Raw genomic sequence first — 14976 nt, 5'->3', positions numbered from 1 at the left:
TGTCATTCAAATGAAATATGGCTGTGGATTGTTTGAAACCAAGGATATTTCTGTGTGCACATGGGATTCTGGATGATTTCCCAGAATGCACCACTAGACCATAGCCCAGGACTGCAGAGAAGACAAATGTCTCATGGTGTCAGGCTAAGAACTTGTGAGGTTTATAATATAGATATTCTAATCCACATGTTGGCAAAAAGCTTTGTAGCACTCTATAATACAAGGGCTATTATGTCGACTCTCAGTGCTGCGGCACTGGTTTTGAAGGAGGTCATTTTTATTATTATTTCTAGTGAGAGGTCCTATCAGTGTTTGGCAGTGAGATCTGTAACTTGGCACCCAGCTGGAGGTTTTCCCAGCTTATAAGACCTGCCAAGTCATTGATCACTTATTCACACTCAGCTTCTTTACTTCCCTCTGACTTTATGCAGAATGATAGGTGTACAGCTTTATGTCAACGCATAGATAAGACACCGTGAACACAGGACAAATTAGCAAAAGCAAAGAAAAGACAATGATGCTAATAGAAAGAAAGGCAGTTCCAAGCATAAGAGGCTGCAAGGGAGAAAGGGTGGAGTAATTTGATTAAGCAGGAGACTTTCAGGCATTTGAGGATAGTGGGGCTCACAAGCAGAGTTGCATTGGGATATACCAGCAAGTGACAGGACCCCCAGCCTTCAGACATTCCAGTGTGGAGCAGAGGATTCTGATGAGGATGAGGTACAGATTGTCCTCAGTGGTAGGACAGTCAGTCCCTTATTTACAACTTTCCTGGCCAGGAGAAACAGTCCTGCTATCATTTTCTGACTCAGAGGATGAGTTCCCAGCAGAACCTCCGTTTCCCCAGCCTCACAAAAGTCTCAGGCTACAAAATCAGGTGAGGGCCCATTAACAGTCCTGTCAGGTCCTCCAGGAGGAGCGGAGCTGACAGTGTTACAGGCCATCAGCCTAAATAAGGCCTCAGTTGGTTCTAGCTCCCTGCTGAGACAACATCCTCCTATTATTCTAGTAGGAGAGAGTTCTAACCAACAGGACCCACTTGGAGCTGTCCAAGGTGCTGCTTTCTTTCTGCTTTGATCTTGCTACCAGCTTTCCCTGAGAGCCTCAAGAAACCACAGAATGTGACACAGAGCAATAAGGTGTTGTGGGAAATGCCACTTTGAGATCAAGGATTGGGAGCTTGCTGCTGGACCCAGAAGCAGCCAAGAAATTAGTGTAGCGATTTAGCAGCAGTTGTGGAATGTCCTCCCTAGGGAGACTAGGCTAGCCTAGTGTCCTTTAGATGGCTGCTGAAGATGATACTGTTCCACTGAGCTTTTAATAGTTAATGCTGTTCTGTTTTTTCATCATTAATTCCTGGCTTTAAAATATGGGTTAGGTTGTTCTTTTTAAAAATGTATTCCCATCTTTGTAGATTGCCTTGAGCCCTCATTGAGTGGAAGAGGTGATAAAAAAAAAATCTAAATAAATAGTAAGGTGTGAATGATTTGGGTAGTAGAGTTCTGGACAGAGATGATGAGGTGAGTTAGGGCCACAGCTAGACCTAAGGTTTATCCTGGGATCATCCAGGGTTCGCCCCTGCCTGAGCACTGGATCCCTTGTGTGTTACCTAGATGAACAGGTTTGACCCCTGGACGATCCAGTGATAAACCTTAGGTCTAGCTATGGCCTTAGTTTAGAAAATGGGAGATCAGCTAGGAGAAGGTTGCACTATTGAAGCAAGCCATATGAGAGCAATTTAAAGTAAAAGGAGCTGCTTCATACTGAATATATCCATCTAGCCCATGACTGACCAACTCTCTGGCAGCAGTTATCCAAAATCTTAGCTCCCCTGCTGAAATTTGTTTTAACCAGAGATGGCAAGGACTGAGCCTGGGCACTTAGCCATGCAAACAGTGTAGGCTGGTAGCCCCGATTTCGGTGGGGCTATGAAATCATTCTGGGTTTCAGTCACAACCTGTCAGAACTCTAAAGGGGCTATCTGAGCTGTTGAACATAGTTTGGGGATGGGGTTCAACACATTGGATAGCTCCTTTAGAGTTCTGGCTGGTTCTGACCTAAAGCCAGAATGGATTCACAGCCCCACTGAAATCAGACTCAGCAGCCTGCACTGCATCAGCCCAACCCCCACATAGGCAAACATGGCTGCACTTGTGGTTTATATTTGGTTTACTCCTGGAACTACGGCTGGAAATGTTCCTACATCAGAGGGTTGGTCCTCTTGAGGCCTAATAGCTGAATTCCAGTTCAGAGAAACTCTCTGTGGGCCGCATTCTAATGGTGGGCTGGGCATGACCAAAGGCAAAAAGGCATGGCCAAGCATATTTCAGCTTAAAGTGCTTTCTGCCAACAATGAAACCTTAGGAGAGGCATTTAAACCTTTTAGAATGGGGGAAAGCTGCACAAAATCCAGAAATCACCCACCAATCAGTGATCAAGGAAAGGGTGTGTAGCCATGGAAAGGGGCGTGGCCATCTGAGGAACCCTGGAGAGTCAGATTGGAACCTCAGGTTTGACCTCTGGGCCTGAGGCCCACACCCTGGCCTTACGCAGTGTAGGCTTGACACTGCTTTACATGAAGGAAGCGGCTTTGTCTGCTCTGACAGGCAGCAGCAATCCAAGCTCTCAGATAGTGAAGAGTTTGTCTCATCCCTTGTTACTTGATTCTTTGAACTAGAAATGCCAGGGATTGAACCTGGTATCTTCTCCACGTGCCACACCACCACTGCTGGCAAAGCATTTGTCCTACCTGCTGGCTATGTTTCCTGTAAGCTACGAAATGTAGCAAATCCCAGAATTCCAGCCATATCTATGGTCCTTCATTTCTGCTGCTCATGCTGTCCGTTCCCACTTTTCATTAATTTGTTTCACTTTTTCTTCCATCTTTAAACCATTAGCTTGATTCTCTGGGAGTGGTTCAGACCCTCTGATCACCATGAAGTGAAATAATTCTAAGGGGGACCAAAGAAATGGTCAGGGAGTTACTACAGCTTGACTGTACCACAAGGGCTGTAGTAACCCCCCTCACAGTCCTCAGGTACTTTTCTTATTCTTATGTTTTTAACATGTGTTACTTGGGAGGTTTATTTTAACTATTGTAATTGCATTCTAACCCATCTTGAAGTTTCAAGATAGGATGGGATAAACCTCCCAGATCCATCAGTTTTTGAGGGAGGAGTGTCCTCTTTAGCTCTAATCCACTTGCCGTGGGTTTTGTTACATCGATTGCTAGCCTGAGCTGCATAGATTTTTCTCCTCATCACTTTGTCAGCATGCCATAGCTTCTCCTATTTGTCCTTCCTATTCCCTACCCACATGCGCAGAGGTGCAGGTGCGGCGTCTGCTTATTTTTTAAGTGACGCATAAAGATTATATTACCTTTATTCCCTGACCTCAACACAGCGGGTTTCAAGAGGTATCATGTTGCACAATGCTCTTCGGAGTATTGTGTGCTTGTTGCGACATTGTGTTACTGATCTTCTAACTTTTAGAGGGGAAAAATAAATCTGCAATTTCCATCCCAGGAAGAAGAAGGGAGAGTTTGAGAAAGGACAGGGCTTGAACGGTAATCATTTTGTGACATCACTTTCTGGCTGGGCTTAGCAAAAACAACAACAACCCTGATGGATTTTTAATAACAGAAATTTTATGATTTCATATTGAGACAAGCCAGAGTGTCACTAATAGGCTGTTATGACAGTATTGCATTGCCATAGTGTTGTAATGTGCCATAATTGACAGCCAACAGAGCAAATGGCCTCTTTTCTAGTTTCTCCTCATACAGTTGTGCCAGTGCAAAACCAGCTGACTACAAGTAGTTTTTGGTATTGTTTTGATAAAAGTTGATCAAAGCAAAACGTGTCATAGTTATTTGTCAGTGGTCTGCAATATGTAGGGCTTCTTTAGATTAAAGGGAAATTGCTTTTGCTTACTGGTGCTTTGCTTCCTGCTTCTCTTCCACAATTGTAATAAGCTGAATTACATGGAAGGAGAGGGGCGACCACGTGTTCTGTAATTGAAAACTTCCCCTCTTCATAGTATTGAATGGGACAGCACGCTCTAGTGGGTGTTTTGTAATGCAGCTTTGGCTGCACATGGTAGGAAATCCCGAGGTATTTCAGAAGAATTAGGAAGTTCACAACGTCATCAAAAGGACCCGTGAACTTCCGTGAGCTGCCAGTCACAAGCATGCTTTATTTCGCTCGTGTGAAGAAACCCATAGAAGCCAGTCCCCACTATTCTGTCACATTATGGTGTGACCAAGAGCAGATGAGGAGGTGAGACAGGCTTGAGTCTAAGTGGCTGGGATCACTGGGGATGAAGAACAGGTTTAGCACCCACCCTAATAGTGTTCCCATGTGCATCCCTTCAACTTTCTCCTACATAACTTTCTTGTTGCTTATACGCTCCTGTAGTGAAAAGAAAAGTGCTGTTCTTGGGGAATAGTTTTGCATTGGGGGGCACCATTACCCCAAGGGGGAAAGGGGTCTTTTGTGCAGAGCTGTCCAGAGTTTTTCTCCCATTGAGCATAGAAGACATGGAGGAGGGGGAAATTCCGACTGGGATTGAGCTGGGGGCAAAGGGGTAAAGCCCCCATTTCCCCATGCTATGGTCCCAATGGAGTACCCCCTCCCCTGACTGCTTGTGAACGTAAAAGCAACTCTGCTTTCTCAACAGGAGAAACCTGCAAATAGGACTTTTGTACTCTTCTACACATAAGTAAAACATTATTAGGATGTTTTAACCTTTGGGGCTTTCTCCTTTATTCATCTTACTTACATAAAATATCCACACACCCTAGTATTGACTTTCCTAAAGTCTTCCCAACATTCTTCCCACAGAAATATAAATACCTCCATTCATGTAGGGTTGATAATTTACACAATCTTGCCACATAATCTTATCTTTAGTCCAAGGGGGCAGCACTTCAACAAATATGGTTTGTGTAAATATTCTGCCTATTTGGCATCATCAGGGTGGAGCCCTGCGGAATTTACAGGACCCAGAGAATATCTGCTTTGTTTGCATTCTAGATTTTAGCAATGCATGGGCCTTTTACCCACAAAGCTGTAGAGAGTGCCAACCGCAACCACACCCTTATTCCAGCTGAAGGACGTCAAAGACAGGTTGCCATTAAACCCTTGTAGATTGAGATTAGAGTTGATGGTATGGTGATGACTTCAAGTAAAATATTGGAGCGTGGAAAAGGGTGTCTAAACCATACCTTCAAGATGCCACTTTCCCTCCCCAGGTCATCTTCCAACACCTGCATTTGCCCGAGTCATAACAAAATGCGAAGGCTGCTGGAACAGACTCAAAGGCCTATCCTGTTTAAGAATATAAGAACATAAGAAGAGCCCTGCTGGATCAGACCAAGGGTCCATCTAGTCCAGCACTCTGTTCACACAGTGGCCAACCAGCCATTGGCCAGGGACCAACAAGGCAGGATATGTGGTGCAACAGCACCTTCCCACCCATGTTCCCCAGCAACTGTTTCCTACAGTGGACAACCAAATGCCTATGGGGAGCCCACAAGCAAGACATGAGGACTCATTTCTGGGACCTGTCTTCACGGCGCTGGGATGGCGCCACCTTCCTCTTCAACTTCATGCTTTCCCTCTCCCAGGGCAGTGGTGTGTAATCCCAATGCTGAGGAGGGAGCATGGGGTTTCTGGGTGGCCATCTGGTCCCGGAGCCTTCCCCGCCCTTTTCCTGGTGGAAGGCGACCAATCGCTGGTCATCTTCCACCAGGCATCACCCCTGGGTTGACCCCAGATTGGCCCCGGAGCGACGTCACATGGCAGAAGCACTATATTGACGTTGCCTAGTTCCACTCTCACTGATATGTGACCAGGGACAAGATATCTCTCTACTGGCGACCTCATTCTTTCCTTATGCCAGCCGTTTTGACTGATCTCTGTATTGGAGGAAATGCTGCCGGTTCTGATAATTAGCTCACTGCAGTGCCAGATGAAGATCTTTCATATTCCTCAGATCTATAGAACTGGAAGAAACCAAAAGCCTGGTTTATCCAATCCCAGTGCTGGCTCCAGGGTTTTCAAAGAATCATAGAATAGTAGAGTTGGAAGGGGCCTATAAGGCCATCGAGTCCAATGCCCTGCTCAATGCAGGAATCCACCCTAAAGCATCCCTGACAGATGGTTGGGGACCCTTGGACAAGATACCCTCAATGGGTCTGTCTTTTCATTAACTGCTCCTCACCCTCTTTCTCATTGTTGCTACCATTTGTTTGCTTGAATGGCAGAGAGCCGGGGGAGTAATTCGGAAGTGTCATCTACTGTTCCTCCTTCTTACCACCACTGTAGTCTGGGCCAGAGTGAGAGGAAGGTGACCAAGGAAGGTGAAGAGGAGGAACAACTCCAGGGTCCTCTGGTCAGTGGGCCTTTGCTGAGGCTGAGCAGAGGTGCTCACTCATACCTACCCTTGATGTTGGCCCTGTCCAATCCCCAAAAGTAAGACAAGGCAATCTCCTTGCCTGCTGCTCCAGTGCGACCCATGCAATTCAGACTTCAGCATCTAACAAGCAGAGACCAGGTGCACTTCAGCCAGGAGTAGACAACCTGATGTCCTCCAGATGCTTGGATCACAACTCCCATCAAACCCAGCCAGCATGTCCAATGATCAGGGATGATTGGAGTTGTAGTTTAAAATATTTGGAGAGCATTGGGTTGTCTGCCCCTGGCCTTCACTGTGGTTCTCTTGGAACTATAGCTCTATGTGGCTTGTATGAAACTCAAGTGCCCCATAAAGGTCCACTTTTGTTTCCACACCTTGTTTCTGTTTTTACCATCCTTACAATGGGCTGCAACAGAACTTACCAACACAGCACATGGTAATAATGAAATCCTTGCACTGCCCTCTGCTGGCTACACAGTCAGCAGGCCTTCATAGTAGGCACAGATCAAGTACCGTATTTCTTCGATTCTAAGACACACTCCCCCCCCCCCCCCATATAAACATCTCTAAAAACGGAGTGCGTCTTAGACTTGCGGGTGCGATTATTATTCTTAGAATCAAAGCTTTTTTCTGTTGGTGGTACTGAAATTAGTGTGCGTCTTACAATCAATGGTGTCTTACAATCGAAGAAATACGGTATTAAACTTTTACTTTCATGCCTGCCACATGGAAAGCTGTGGTATAACTGATTCTTGCTTCTTATAGGGTGACCATATGGAAAGAAGGACAGGGCTCCTCTATCTTTAGCAGTGGCATAGAAACTGGAATTTCAGCAGGTGTCATTTGCATGCATGCAGCACCTGGTGAAATCCCCTCTTCATCGCAACAGTTAAAGCTGCACGAGCCCTGCCTAGAGTGACCAGATACAAAAGAGGACAGGGCTCCTTCAGTTTTAACTGTTGCGATGAAGAGGGGATTTCACCAGGTACTGCATGCCTACAAATGTCACCTGCTGAAATTTAAAGATACAGGAGCCCTGTCCTCCTTTCCATATTGTAACCCCAGCAGCCTGCTCCATTCAGGAGGCTTTAGAAACAATCGATTTAGAAACTGTCCAATGCTGCCCAGAGCTCTCAAGCTCCATGTGCCGCCCTCGTCCTGTAATTAGGATTCTAGAGAGAAGGACAAAATGGAGCTCTTCCTCTGGCTGGCAGCGATGGCTCCAGTGGGCCGCTTCACGGCCTAATGAGTCTGGGCAGCTGCCCAGGTTGCCCAGCTGCTGGTACAGGCCCTACCGGTTGCTATGCTGCAGAAATAATATTTTCATCCTGTCAGATGCTTGGCAGGAGCCAATCTGATCTTCTACACACGAGGAAAACCAATTACGAACCCACCTTCCCATCCCAATTTGGGAGGCAGCAGTGTGTGTGTGTGTGTGTGTGTGTGTGTGTGTGTGTGTGTCTTTTTCACTTGTCCGCCGTTGCCTCCTCGAAGAGAAATGCATAAAGCAAATTGAAAGAAAGGCTCCGTCTTTTAGCCATGGCATTTCTTTCCTTTCTCTTTTGTGGAGATGTTGTCCCAGGTCCTAAAGCTGGCAAAAACACATGAGCAAGCTGTCTTTGTAGCTGGCATTACATGCTAATCCCATGGAAACAGCCAGGGCTCCCCTTAGCCTGCTCCTTTTGGATGAAAAGCAGCCTTTCCCTTTAGAGCTATAATGCTGCCCTCTGTTTTGCTGCTCACAAAACACTGCTCCCTTGTCTGCTTTTGCTCCCTTTCCTCTCCCCAAAGGAGGAACATGCAGTCTAGTAGTTGGGACGACACATTTCATCTCTTGGATGGTCGGCTTTATTTCTCCTGTTCTCTGTTTAGCAAGTGGGCAATTTAAAAAAGAAAGCAAGTGGTGACGAAAGAGGATAAAAGGGACAGAAGGTTCTACAAATGAAAAGTAACAGAAGACGTGAGGCCTAGTTCAATTCAGAGAAAATGACTCTGAGGTGACTTTATTTAAGGAGAGGTGCAGAGCCCCTTTCAGCCCAAGAGGCTGAATTCCATTTTGGGAGCCACATTCCAGTGGTGGGTGGAACCAAAGGCAAAAGGGGTGGGCCCAAAATACCCAAATATTTCATTTTCAAGCCCTTACTGCCAGAAACGAAGCCCTGGGAGAGGCATTTCAGCCTTTTTTGAATGGGGGAAAAACTGCACAAAAGCCGTGAAATTATGAAATGATTGGTAGCCATGAAATGATTTGATGCTTCTCCTCATCCTTCATTGATACCACTTGCTTGCTAAGATGGCAGCGAGCCAGACAATATGTAGGCAATAGAGAGAGGTTCAACATTCCTGTCTTATAGAATATGGTTTTGCACACACATGATGTTTTACACACTGGCAAGGATACCTCCTCTCCACTTCAGTGGGATTGCTTCACCACTTTGCAGACCTTTGGTTCAGAGTTTTTTAAAAAATATTTGGAAGCTGTGCACCTCTCTTTCTCCTGTGCAGAAGTGAACACCTGTCTGATTAAACCCTTGAGCTGCCTGGGTGATGTTGTTTCTCTCATTGTCTCTCATCTAGGGTGACCATATGAAAAGGAGGACAGGGCTCCTGTATCTTTAGCAGTTGCATAGAAAAGGGAATTCCAGCAGGTGTCATTTGTATATATGGAGAACCTGGTGAAATTCCCTCTTCATCACCGCAATTAAAGCAGCAGGAGTTATACTAGTGACCAGATTTAAAAGAGGGCAGGGCACCTGCAGCTTTAACTGTTGTGATGAAGAGGAAATTTCACCAGGTTCCCCATATATACAAATGACACCTGTAGAAATTCCCTTTTCAATACAACTGTTAAAGATACAGGAGCCCTGTCCTCCTTTTCATATGGTCACCCTACTCTCATCTTAATCTACCTCACAGGTTTGTTGTTGTGAGGAGAAAACAGCGAGGAGGAGGAAGAGGAACAGCATGTATACCCCCTTGGGCTCCTTGAGGAAAGGCAGGCTATAAATGTAACCAACCAGCCAGCCAACCAACCAACCAATAAAATAATCCAGCCATAAAAGTGTAAACAGTAGTACCAGTGACAGGGGAATTCCCTGCAGTTTTCTACACACAGCTCAGCCGTAGTCAGGTTACATGACAATTATAAATGAATACGAATTCAAGGGAGTATCACAGAAGGACTAATGCAGTTGATGCACTTATATAGTGTGTAAAGAACCTTCAAGTCCCTGACAGGCAACAATATTAACCAGGAAATAAGACACCAGACAATGGGATTAGGTCAGATCAGGAGACTGACAGGTCAAGCTAATAGGCTTTTGTCTAAAATAACTCTCTCTCCCCACAAATAAAAAAGGAGTTGATAGAGGCTTAATGAAGATAAAGGGCAGGAATGAGGTGCTTTTTTTTTCTTTTTTTCTTTTTTACATGGTGAGACCACAGCTGGAAAAACCTCCAGAGAAGTAGCCATGTTGGCCTGTTACTGTAAGGCAACAGAGGCAAGTGGTTCCTTAAAGGCCAGCAGGTTAATTGGGACACAAGCTTTCATGGAAGGAAATCCGCCTCAAGCTTATTATGTTACAATAAATCTGTCTTTAAGGTGCCGCAAGGCTCTTTGCTGGATTGGAGGGGACAATTTGACACGCGACCGGAAGGGGAGGGGGCTGTAGCTCCATGAGAGAGCACACGTTTTGCCTGCGGAAAGTCTCAGGTTCAATCCCCAGCGTCTCCTGGGACATGCCTATATACCCTGTTGTGGCTGTGCAGTTGCGCCCCTGTTGTTTATATGACGCAGCCGCCACCTCGCAGCCACATTGTGCTATTCCCCGCAAAACTGTGCTTTTTCGATGTGTCATTTTACCGTGACTTTTTGTATTGCTCTAATGTCACCATGGGCAGATCTACACCAAGCAAGATACAACACTTTAAAAACAGTTTGAAAACAGTATATGTAATGTGTCCTGGGCCTGAACAGTTGTCAAAACCATTATAAACCGTTATAACCAGTAGTCGAGATCCTGCCCATGTTTTTTTGTCATCTGTCAGTGGTGGCTTCAGTTCAGATTAAGAGAGTGGGTGTAGTTAGGGGCAGATCCCAGTGCAGGGTAGGCATGGGAATGCAGGGCAAGGGGCAGGGTGTAGGGGGTGGGCTTAACTAGGGTGACCTTTGCCCTCCTCAACCCCTAGTATAGGCTGGGAGGAGCATGCTAGGAGTCCATGCTAGGAGGCTTCAGTTTCACTGGAGACTCAGTTCAGGGAGGAAGGACTGGATTTATTGACGTAAAGCTGATGATGTCAGACATTTTTTTCCCCAGCCATGAAGAATATCTCACTCTGAATTTCTTGGCTGAAGAGTCTAATATAATCAATGGGCATATCCTAGCCACATTACAGACTTAAAACTGGTTAAGTCATTTCCTCGGACAGGCAATTTGGGAAACACCTAAAAAGAGGTGTTAGGGATCTCTGGTAGCAGAATTCTCAGCACCTTACCCATCCACAATTCCCAGGGTTTGGGGGAGGCAGTCATTACAATGGTAAAAAAACTGCTGGTATAAGTTGGTTAAATTCACTAAGATGGCACATTGTTTTAACTGTTTTAATTGTTTTACTGCTTTTATATTATATATTGTTTTAACTTGGTTTATGGTTTAATTTGTTTTTAGCTGTGTATATTTACTGTTTTATACTGTATGCTTTTATCTTTACGCCACCCTGAGATCTCAGTGATATAGGGTGGGATATAAATGTTTTAAATAAATAAATAAATAATTGTAGGTAAAGTGCCAAAGGAGGTTTTCATTGCACTCCCCAGCCTGCCTCATTCACGGAATTTCACAAGGAATCCGGACGACGTCTTCCACTCATGAGCCTCCCTTACGAGAAAATATCCACCCGGGAAGAAACGACAGAATAGCTGCAGAATGCCTTTGGATTGGTCGCACCAGGAACCCCCTGGCCTGGAAGCCCCCCATGATGCCAGAGAGCTCCCCGAGCACCTTACAAAATACCACAGCTATTATCTCAGTGTAATTCTTGAAATTACACTGAGGAGCAGAAAATGTACAAGCCCCTTATCTTTAGTGATGCCTCCACCGCAACCTATGTTTTCGAAGGCTCTGGGAGGAGGGCTTGTGGATTTCATTCAAGGCCTCTCCTATATTTTCCTCCATAATTTGTGCACTGGATCAAATGAGGATTATGGCCAAAATCCAGATCACAGGATATGCTCTTAACCCGATAGGGTGACCATATGAAAAGGAGGACAGGGCTCCTGTATCTTTAACAGTTGTATAGAAAAGGGAATTTCAGCAGGTGTCATTTGTATGCATGCAGCACTGGTGAAATGCCCTCTTCATCACAACAGTTAAAGCTGCAGGAGCCCTGCCCTCTTTTAAGCTCTGTCCTCCTTTTCATATGGCCACCCTGTATTGCACCATGTTAACTACTACCATACTACAGGAGATTATTAATACAGTTAGGAGGCAACTGTTAAGGCCTGTTCAGACAACATGCTAAACCATGGTAAAGCCGCTAACCATTTTGCAGCAAATGGTTAATGAGTGGTTATGCAGCCACCGTGGCTAATAATGGCCACCGTAGCAATAGTAAAGTCTGGGGAATGAAAGAAGGGCAGTTATGATGAATAATATCATATAAATTAAATGAAGAGTAGCAGTGCAGATGCGCCGCTACAAGCTTTCAAAGTTGCGCAAAGTTGCCAGGAAAAAAGGGGGGTTGCAATTTTCTTGATGGTTTTTGCCCATTGCTGCCGTCTGACAATGGTGCGCTGTAATTTTTCCTGGCTGGATAGCCCACACTCACTCCTGCCATATAACCCATTGATGCTGCTTTGCAGCAGCGACGCTGTGGGGTTTGGGGGGAACGAGTAGGCAAAGTGTTCCTGGACATCAGGAAAAACTTCCTGACTGTTAGAGCAGTACGACAATGGAACCAGTTACCTAGGGAGGTAATGAGCTAGAGAAATTCCACACTAGAGGAATTCAAGATGCAGCTGGACAGCCATCTGTCAGGGATACTTTAAAGTGCATTCCTGCATTAAGCATGGGGTTGGACTCGATTGCCTTCTCTTCCAACTCTACTATTCTATGATTCTATGTATAGACATCCCCCTGTTGAAAGGGATAAGGGAGCTGGGCATGAGAAAGATGACCTCTCCTTAAGAACTTGGAGAACCACTGCCATTTGGAGTAGACAATCCTGGGCCAGATTGACCAAAAGTCTGACATGGCATAAGGCAGCTTCTGATGTTCTGGTGTATCAGGGCAGCAGGCAGCGTTTCGGAAAGCAGAGCACACCGAAACCCTTAGTTTCTGTAGCCACTCAGGAATGCGACGTCCATTATTATCTCACATTCCTATCTTTGCAACTCCCTCTCAACTTTCTAGAGCCCATCCAAAGCTCTTCTGTGCTGCAGTGCATAATGCGAAAGGTGTGCCACAGCACCAGGTGCAACATTTGTACACCAGAAACCCAGAGACCTCAGAATGCAGATTTTGGGGGTAAAAAAGTGTCTCCCTGCCCCCCACAGCCTAAGCATTACGTTTCTTTTGTCAAGGCAGGCCTGCTGCTCCGACATCAGAGCTGTTTACTTTGGTAGGGCTAGCAATCGCTTCGACTCCAGCGCTCTCTCCAGCAAAGGAAACCAATATCCAAGTGGCGGTGCTCTGAGCATTGCTTGGAGAAGTGGGGAGCGTGTAACATTACTCGGAGGGAGAGGAGGGATAGCAAGGCCTCCTCCATTAGCTTGGTAAATTGGTGCAGAAGTAAATAGTGAAGAGCAGGTGCTCATCATGACAGATCCATAGCCATGCCCTCAACCCCATCCCCATGAGAGTCCAAAAATGCAGTCCGCTGTGTGGATCCGTATCAACAAACTAGTTCTAGCCCTTCTCATCGTCACCAGGACCAGGTCTTTCATAAAGACATTGGGTCTTCATTGCCCTTTCAAGACCAAGGCCTAATCTACACCAAGCAGGATATTGCACTATGAAAGCGGTATATAAAAGGCAGGCGCCACACTACTGCTTTATAGCGGTATTGAAGTGCACTGTCAATTGTTGGGGCCCATTGACCAGGGCCGGTGCTACCATAGAGGCCACTCAGGCGGCCGCCTAGAGCACCAAGCTAAGAGGGGCGCTGGGTACAGTGCAGCACTCACGTACGTTGGCTGTGAGCTGGGCCGGCTCGAGGATTCAGCTGGGCCTGGGCGGGCGAGATGGCGCACCGCGCCCGCCCAGCCGAAGCGAAGCCAGGGATGCTGGGGTGGGGGTGGGGCGGCTCCACGTTTGGACTTCCGGAATGCGCCCGGAAGAGAGAGAGAAAGAGAGAGAGAGAGAGAGAGAGAGAATGTATGGGTGCATGGGGTCTTTGAGTGAATGCATGTGTTCATGCGTGTGTTTGTTTGGAGTGAGTGATGCTGTGTGTGTGTGTGTGTGTGCGCGCGTGTGAGTTGGGGGGATGATTTGGAGGTGATATTCCTATTAAATAATGCATTTTAGACCCGTAGATGCTCCTTTCCAATTTGTTTGCTATAATTGGCATGACATATTTCTTGCACTTTAAAATAAATTTAGCAGTTTCAAGTTTTGTGCTTCTTATTTTTCCAGGAAACATATGTTCTTAAAAATCAAAGTTGGCATTTTTTTTCTGGTGTGTGTGTGTGTGTGTGTGTGTGTGTGTGTGTGTGTGTGAAAGTAGCTCACCTTGCCTAGGGTGCAAAATAGTCTGGCACCGGCCAGACTATTGCACTTTCATAGTGCAATATTCTGCTCGGTGTAGATTAGGTCCAAGCCATCCCAGAATACTTTGCATTACATGGCTCACAACAGTATAATGTTGCTGGGAAAACCCATCAGCCCACCCGCCCCAGCAATTGTGAGGATTGCAGCTAAGCTCAAAGGCAACAGGAGAGTCTGACAGGTGGGGTGGGGGAGGCGGATGACATAAATTCTCTCTGTTAATAAAAATAAATCCAGGTGCTTTGATTCTGTGATCCTTGGCTCCACGACACCACTGCTTGACCAGGACAAAGTGCCTCGTGGCTCCTCCCTAACCATAACTCTCTCCATCATAGCCACAGGGTGCAGCAGAGGAGGTAGTGAGACTGCAAAGTTCTGTCCCTGCGTGGGACCAAATGCCATTTGGCTGTTTCTCGCCCAGAATGGCCCTCTTCAGTGGCTATGGGACCTGCAGCTTGCTTCTTTTCCTCTTTCCTCCCCATCCCTTTCCCTTTTTGAATAATGCAATAGACCGTGCTTCAAACTGCAGGCACATTGGCAGAGAAGGTGGTATTAAACAAGTCATAAATATAAAACATAATTGAAAATGTTTGGAAGTGAATACACTTGTCAACTTGAGGTGTTTGAGTTGAGAACTTCCCCCTGGCCTTAGTTTCATCCCCCCCCCCTTTTTTTTTTTACCAAATGTAAGCACAGGGAATCCCTTAAGGCTAAAATCCTGGAGAGCTGCAATTCAAGAAATGACTTATAAGTCTCTGTTAGTAGCCTGACTTATTTGGCTGAAAGAATTAATCAT

The 14976-nt window shown here is 45.9% G+C and overlaps 1 protein-coding gene across 2 annotated transcripts in view; it reads right to left on the bottom strand.

The window, feature by feature from the left end:
• Positions 1–14976, bottom strand: part of FAM107A (family with sequence similarity 107 member A) — a 65131-nt gene that overhangs the window by 48760 nt on the left and 1395 nt on the right. The window lies entirely within an intron of this gene.

This window comes from Elgaria multicarinata, chromosome 3, assembly GCF_023053635.1.
Source record: "Elgaria multicarinata webbii isolate HBS135686 ecotype San Diego chromosome 3, rElgMul1.1.pri, whole genome shotgun sequence".
Classification (NCBI taxonomy): domain Eukaryota; kingdom Metazoa; phylum Chordata; class Lepidosauria; order Squamata; family Anguidae; genus Elgaria; species Elgaria multicarinata.
This window is presented reverse-complemented; position numbering and strand designations above follow the sequence as displayed.